Source organism: Grus americana, unplaced genomic scaffold (genome assembly GCF_028858705.1).
Source record: "Grus americana isolate bGruAme1 unplaced genomic scaffold, bGruAme1.mat scaffold_75, whole genome shotgun sequence".
Lineage (NCBI taxonomy): Eukaryota > Metazoa > Chordata > Aves > Gruiformes > Gruidae > Grus > Grus americana.
Window position 1 is genome coordinate 93721 of NW_026561960.1, and position 8281 is coordinate 102001.

Here is an 8281-nt window from a genome sequence, read left to right on the forward strand (position 1 = left end):
GACTGTTGCACGCCCAGCCTGCATCCAAAACCAACTTAAAAACACAGCGGGGTTTCTGGAAAAGGACGCGCCGTTGGGGCAGGGTTTGATTCGGGAGCGGAGGGCACCGCGGCAAACCGAGCTCGGCCGTTCCCGCCAGAGACGCGGCGCCCGCGGTACCTGCAATCTCTTCGATGCTGTTGGCACAAATGTCCAGCAGCACCGTCCCGTTGATGATGCAACTCCTCAGCTCAGAGAGGCTGTGCAAGGACAGCGTGGCCACGTAGGGCTTGCTCCAGCGCTCGCCGCCGTCTTCCACGTCCTCCTCAAACTTCAGCCACCTGCGGACATCAGGCGCGATCAGCCCCATTGCGAGGAAACGGCCTCAGCTCCGCAACCCCTTTAACAGAGCTACAGGGCGGCGAGAGAAGGCTCCTCGCATCGGCACCTGCAAAAGCTTTGCCAAAGTCCCGGAGAGCGGAAAGCAGAGCCCGCGGGTGCTGCCGGCAAGGGGACTCCTCTCCCACCGCGGCCGGCAGCGGGGATTTACCTTGCCGTTTCCTTCCACTCGGCATCTTCACCCTCTTTCACGCAGATCTCATCCAGCTCGGTGAACAAGTCATGGGGAACGTGCTGCTCGTCCTCCTCGGTCCCGAGGATGAACTGCACTCGCTGGGACGGAGTGTCTGGGGGCAGAAGGCAAAGCCCCGTCCCGTTACCGTGCCCGAATACGGCCCGTCACGCTCATAGGCAAAGCGGGCATCGATCGGCACCATAAACATCGGGCTGGCCCCTCTGCCCTGGCTCTGTCCAGGCTTGCACAGAGCCCCAGAGAAGGAGAAGCATCTAATCCACCTCTGCATAAGCATGGGCACCTTCCCTTCCCCACAGTTCCATTTTTAAAGCCAGGATCCCTCTGAGGAAGGCAAGCCTAAATCCTTTATGCATTTAACTGTCTTAAAAAAATAAAAAAATAAAAATAAAAAAAAAAGAGAAGAAAGAGGAAAGTTTGGGAAAAGAGAGAGGGTCCTGCTAAATGATGCCGCTTTCCCTCGGAAGAACAGCAAGCCACTCAAACCGGCACGGGGACCTGCTTGCAGAAGACCCCAGCACCCACGTAGCCCCGAGGAGTTCAGTGAACGCTGCGGCGGGACTTACAGTGGTAGCCCTGCTCCGTCGGGGCAGAGTCCTTCTCCCGTTCCCGTTCCCGATGCTTCTGGCTGTGGGGACGGTGATGCCGGTGGCTTTGCCTCACCAGCGGCATCCGCACGCCCACGTACAGGGTCCGGTGGCCTGCGAAAAAGCGGCGTTTGCATCGTTCTCGATACCGCGGAGACGCTTGACGCAGATGCCGCAATTAAATCAGTGCAGCCACCCCAGGAGGAAACACCAACTTCTCTTAATTTTCTTTTAACTGGATCCCTGAACGTCACAGACCTGCCCTTTTTTCCCAAGCCTATTTTACTCAAACTTTGCAACGAGAGAGCAACAACAAGTGATGGTTCCCGATCATCTAAAATGCCAAGCAAGGGACGTCGCAGGGACTTTGTGCGACAGGAAAAGGCGCTGGGCTGGCGGCTCCTCTACCGGGATCTCAGCAGAGACTCACCTTCCAACTCCTCCTTCTCATAGTGAATATTGACGACGTTGCTCGTTCTTCCTTGGTCAATCACTGCCTCTTCGTCATCTCCCTGTTTAGAAAGGAGAAGGGAAAAGTTGCGCAGAGCTCCCTTACGTCCTCCCGGCCATCGTCCACCCCCGCGTCCACCCAAATCCACGAGCATCACGCCTCCGCGTGCCTCCTCCTCCAGGCACAGCCCTAAAAGCACGGACTTGGAGGAGGTTTCTCTTCCCATAACCCAATAAAACAGCCCGTAGCATCGTTCAAACACAAAAAAAAAAACCCAAAAAAACCCTCCAAGATTCGCACCCAGTTGCTCGATTTCTGAAACCGAAGTTTGAAGAAGAGCAAAATACCAAGAAAACTTGGGGACCTGGCAGGGCTGTTGGACGAAATTCAAGAAGCAAGAGCTACACCGTGCACTGGGAAACAGCCCAAAAGAACCAAACCCATAATTTAAAATAAAACTTCAAACACTGCGCTGGCATATGCTGCCCGTCGTACTAATGATGATGCATTAATCACAAAGACTTACTTAAAAAAAAAAAAAAAAACAAACCCAAAGCCAGAGAATAAATAACTTGTTACGATTTAAGATGCAAACACTAACGTGAAATCTGCTTTTTATCCCCCAAATTTCTGCTTCGACTGAACAGCATCACCTGCCACCGCGCGGCAGCGATGCTCGGGAAAGGCACCGGTTAATTTAACGACCAAGAGGAAGAAACGCTCCTGTCTGGAAACGAGTTTGCTGGTCCCCGAGTATTAATTTCAGAGCCGACCTGTTGCTAACTCCCCGCCAGCTCCCGGGACTCGCCCACGTAACCCGGCAGCCGGATTATCACGCGCCCGTGGCTTTCCTGTCCTCTCTCCGATGACGGCCTCCACCACCCTCCGTCCCCTCTTAGCAAAAATGCATCCTGCTCCCCTTTGGTTTTGCCAAAAAAAAAAAAAAAAAATCCCCAAAAAAACCAACCCCAAGAAACTCCAAACCCCAAGCCGGGAAAAGGTATGGGATGAAAGGGCTTAATAAAATCGCTTTAAATTGCAATTTAAAAAAAAAATCGCTGTTTAAAGAAAAAAATCGCGGTTTCAAAAAAAAAATCGCAGTTTTAAAAAAAAAAAATCGCGATTTAAACGAAATCACAAGCTCGAGCGCATTAGGTGGGTGTTGGAGTGGGAATACATGGGGCGGTTTGGGAGTCAAACACCCCGCGGGTGACACAGGAAAGTCTCCGTCTCTCTTAGAAACCGTTTTGCCCCCGTACTCCGACCAACGACGCTGAACCTGCCGCCGGGAGCCCTCCCCGGCACAAAGCATCTCCCCCCTCCGCATCCCTCTGCGCTCCGGGGAAATGCCGACGGGATTTCGGGGAGAGGTTTCCAACCGTTTGGGGCGGGGTGGGGGGGGCATCGGGGACGTTGGGCCCCTCGGCAGAGCCCCTACCTGTAACTCTTCCAGCAGCGTCATTTTGTAACCCTCGTCCTGGCTCATCCTGACGTCGGTCAGCGGTTTTGGGGTTTTGGGGATCAATCAAGGGGGGTTAGACCCCCCCCAGGACACCGCAGTAACCCTCACCGAGAGGAGCTCAGTGTCGCCCGCTGTGTACCAACTCCAGGTACACAAAAAGTGACCGTTTCTTGGAATCGGAATCTTGGGCATGGGCGGTTATTTAAAGCCACGCAACCCCAAAACTCATCCTGCTTGGAAAACTTAGTGGATGGGGAGAAACCAGCTCTGTTTTGAACCAAACCTACCCGGAGGAGAGAAATGGGGTGTAAACGCCGGGGCGAAAGGCATAAGCGGCGTTTTGGTGTGTTTCACAGCACAAGCTGCCAACATACGAGTGAGGCGCAAACCCTTGGGAAAATACCCGTTACGGGGCGGCTCAGATCCCCCGCTGCTTTTATATTATTAAGTTTTAAAGCTTCAGGAGGAAACGTAGGAGGAAACGGGACAAGTGGGGACCTCCGGGTCCATGGCGAGATGCTCCGAGCATCTCATCGCCCTTCCCCGGCCACCACAGCATCCCCAAAATCGCAGCGAGCCTCACACGGAGATGCCACCAAAGAATTTAAACCAGAGCACTGAAAGTGCGTGGTGATAGGCAAACAAAAGCCAAAGTTTCAGCAAATGAGGGGGGGGGTGGGGGGTGGCATTTTACTCCCCCTGAAGTGCTAAGGCATCCAGCAAAGATAAAAAATGTACAACTCTAATTAATCTTTGAGTCTGCCGCTTCTTCCTCCTCACGGGGAGGACTCCTCTCATCGTTCCCCTGCTCCTACATGGAGCCTCTCCCACGGGCTACAGTCCTTCACGAACTGCTCCAGCGTGGTCTCTCCCACGGGGTGCAGACCTTCAGGAGCAAACTGCTCCAGCGTGGGTCCCCCACAGGGTCACAAGTCCTGCCAGCAAACCTGCTCCGGCGTGGGCTCCTCTCTCCATGGGTCCACAGGTCCTGCCAGCAACTTGATCCAGTGTGGGCTTCCCACGGGCCACGGCCTCCTTCAGGTCCCTCCACCTGCTCTGGCGTGGGGTCCTCCACGGGCTGCAGGGGGAATCTCTGCACCCCCTCATCCTTCCTCCACGGGCTGCAGGTGGAATCTCTGCACCCCCTCATCCTTCCTCCATGGGCTGCAGGGGGAATCTCTGCACCCCCTCATCCTTCCTCCATGGGCTGCAGGGGGAATCTCTACACCCCCTCATCCTTCCTCCATGGGCTGCAGGGGGACAGCCTGCTTCACCATGGCCTTCACCACGGGCTGCAGGGGGATCTCTGCTCCGGTGCCTGGAGCACCTCCTGCCCCTCCTTCTGCACTGACCTGGGTGTCTGCAGAGTTTCTTACAGCTTCTCACTCCTCTCTCCCGCTGCAAAAGCTCTCTCTAACTGGTTTTTTTTTCCTTCTTAAATATGTTCTCACAGAGGCGCTGATTGGCTCGGCCTTGGCCAGGGGCGGGTCCATCTTGGAGCCGGCTGCCATTGGCTCTGTCAGACACAGGGGAAGCTTCTGGCAGCTTCTCACAGAAGCCACCCCTGTAGCCCCCCCGCTACCAAAACCTTGCCACACAAACCCAACACATTTGGGCTGGGTGCTGAGCCCCGCTCCATGCCGGCAGCTGTGTGGGAGGAAAATCCTTTGGGGATCTTCTGCCGGGGGGAATTTGTGGAAGGGGGGGACCCCAATGTCAGCTCTCTGTCCTGGAGCTGGAGGAGGTTGATCTAAACCTCGGGGCGGCACCACGCTCCCTCCCTCCCTCCCTCCCTCCCTCCCTCCCAGGCATGAACCCACCACAGCCGAGCAAGGAGTAGGGCAAATAATATGGGATAGGATAGTGCGTATATATGATGTCGGGGACAACCCTGGCCTGGCTTGGCAGACCCTCCCGAGGCTGCAAATTATTTTTCTTTATTATTAGAGCTTTTCTGGAGGATGCTGCACACAGTAAAGTACTTTACAGGACACACCCCCCACTCTGGGCACCTCCCGCAGGGACAATGCAGGATGCCACCATGTGCATTAAACCACATTTTCTTCCCCCATCCTTCTCTCCCGAGCAGATGGCAGTCGTACGAATCCCAAAGCGCCCAAAGCTTCGCCTCCAACATCAAGCGACACTCGGAAGGCACCTTCACCAGCGACTTCACCCGCTACCTGGACAAGATGAAGGCCAAGGACTTTGTGCACTGGCTCATCAACACCAAGCGGTACAGGTAAAAAGAGGAGAGGGGAAGGGGACCACGCTGGGAAATAACCTCCCACCACGCCACGATCCCAGTCGATAACGCAGTTTTAGAAGTTTTCTCTCCACCTGTTTTCTTATATTCGGCAGCTCCGCAAAGAGGTCCCCGAAGGAGGAGCCCCGTGGCGTCCCCTTCCCGGCCGCGTTCCCACCGCTCACGTAAGTCAGCCCAAACAGCAGACGTGGCCCATTAAAAACAAATAAAGGAATCATTTCAAAACGTAGCCACAAATCAGCGGGTGTGGTGCAAAGTCAGAGTCTGGCTTCCTACGCCTGACGCTGCTTCTCATTTTTGCTGGCTCACGGGGCTTCTCTGGTGTTTACTCGTAATAAAATAAAACAAGGAAAATTAAGCTGCTTTGGGGGAGAGTTGATAATTTACGATGGGAAGAGGCTGTTTTGTTCTTGCCGTGCTCCGTGCTGACGTTTTGCATTTCATTTCAGTCTCAACGCGGCGGGATCGTTTGCATTTACAGGGGATATTACCACGTTGCGGTCTCGTCGAAGCAAAGCATTTGCTCCTTTGCGAACGAGAAAATCCGCTGTTCCCAAGCTCCTAAACTGATGTTAGGGGGAGTTTCTAGTCCGTGAAACTGTTTGGTGGTTGTTTGCTTTTTATTTTGAAGGTACAATTAAACGGCAACATCAGCTTTCCAGCAGCATCAGCCTGGGGATAGTTGCACCCGTCCATCACTGCCAGCGATGGGATGCTCCACGGGAAGGATTTATCCATCACACGCAGCCGCATCAATCAATCCCTTCGGTGTTTCCCAGTCACCTCCTCCGAAAATTTGCACCCGCGGATCAGCCTTCCCTTCAAACCTGCATTTCTCCGGCTTCATTTTCTCTCTAACAGCTCCGAGGGCGCTGTAGATCCTGCGGCTTTCCCTAAACCGTAATAAAACCTTTGTTAAATCCGGCAGCCGGTTGGTGACGTCTCCAATGCTTCCGAGCATCCCATCGGGATCCCGCGCGCCGCTGGTCCCGGGGGATTTTGAGGCACCGGGCTCCGATCCCCGGCTTGGCTCAAGTGCCCCATTTTTCTCTCAATTCCTCGAGTTTTAGGTAAAAGGGTGATCGGGATGAACCTGCCTGACCCCACAGACCTGTGCCAGAAGGGATTTGGAAAGAAATTTAAAAAAAAAAAAAAAAAAAAAAGGAAGATAACTAGAACCTTTGGATTGAATGGTAATTAATTGTGTTGCAAATGGTCCAAAAAAAAGCCAAAATAGGCAGGGGGGAGGATCTGCTCACTCTGGATGGGGCGACTTCTCTCCTGTACCAACACCTTCACCCCCCCAAGTCCCATTTCTGAACTCCCCGCACACCCCCGGTCTGGCAGAGGTGACGTGGGTGATGCTGCTGTCGCCTCCCTCCTGCAACACAGAGCTCATTGCCATCACTTGCATAGAGAAATTAAAAGAATTTTTTTTTTTAAATTACATAAATCAATAAAACCCCAAACCCACTGATTTCAACTCTTTCCCCAATCGGTTGGTTCCTGACCCAACATCCCAGGGAGATGGATTTCCCCCAAATCAGCGCTGCCCACTCCAAACCCCCCCTTAAAAAGCTCCAAAGATGCCTCCAACTCCTCTCCTCCCTTTAAAAGACTCGGGAGCGGCACAGCAAGACACACGAGACTTTTATTATATTCTTTTCCCATTACGTTCAATGGGTGACAAGAGAAAAATCAGACAGACACGGCTCAGGCGGGTGGACCCGTCAGCCAACATCAACCCTTCACGGACGGGACCCACGAGACGGCGACACAGATTTATATTATTTGAGTTTTACAGAAGGAACCCAAAATCAATCAAAGAATAATTAAAACAAAACAAAAAAAAACAAAACACACAAAGAATCAAAGTGATAAATAACACAGATTTGCTTGATGGATTCCAACCCCCTCCCCCGCTCAGTTTTATTTACAACACGGAGCATTTCCAAACTAGAGCATCTCTTACCATAAAATAAATATATTTCAGCATCTCCAAAATGAAAAAATAGTGTCTGTATTTCTAAATGTAGCACATGGGGGGAAAAAATGAAATAAAATTTAAAAAAAGAAAAAGTGCCAGCACCTTATTTATTACCTTTTTACATCTTTTTTCCCCCCTTAGGGATTTCCATGCACCTACATTTTAGGAAACTTCTTTCGAAGGGGCTCCCAGGAGATCTGGGGAGCTCTTCGTTCAACCCGGCCCCGTTTTCCTTCCCGGGTGGGTTTCTGTCTTTTCTTTCTTTCCGAGCCGAAGAGACGCCAGGCACGCGCAGGGAACAATCCCAGCCTCCGGCCCCTGCCAGGAGGGAGCCGAGTCCAGCCCTGCGCTCTCCTCTTACGGAAAAGAACAAGGACAAAAGAAAAACTGGCCGCTACGAGAAGCCAAATAATTTCATTTAGGGACAGGGCAGCAAGGGGACTGGTACCACAACCGCCCAGCTCCACGCCCATGCCCGTCACCGGCTTAACGCTTCTACCTCCACGGGAATTCAAGTTTATTTTCCAACTGGTGGAGAGCTCAGGGCTCTCCCCCACTGCGACCTTTTCTCCCTGGGGAGGGAGGGACGGCACGGGGGAGCAGCACAGGAAGGCAGCGTGGACGGGAGGTGCACGGAGGAAGAGCAGCGAGAAAACCCAGGCTTTGCACCTTTCCCTTCCTCCAAGCACCCCACCCCCTTTGCTTTTTTTTTTTTTTTTTTTGGCCTCCCCTCCTTTTTGAAGAGCTAAACCAGTTTCCTCCCCCTCCACCGGTCACCCCGCCGTGCCGGCAACCGTCAAACTACGGTTTGCAAAGCCCCATCCCGTAAAAGCGTCCGATTTTGGCCCTGCTCGGTGATGTGCCGCTCTCACCCTTACAGAGCCATTTCACATTTTCTTTTCCCCACCCGCACGTCACTTTGGGTCGGTTTGATGCACAAAACGGTTCCCGCGGCGG

The 8281-nt window shown here is 53.1% G+C and overlaps 1 pseudogene; it reads right to left on the bottom strand.

The window, feature by feature from the left end:
- LOC129201000 (electroneutral sodium bicarbonate exchanger 1-like) overlaps positions 1-1763 on the bottom strand; it is a 10470-nt pseudogene extending 8707 nt beyond the window's left edge.
- Positions 1764-8281: the final 6518 nt, after the last annotated feature.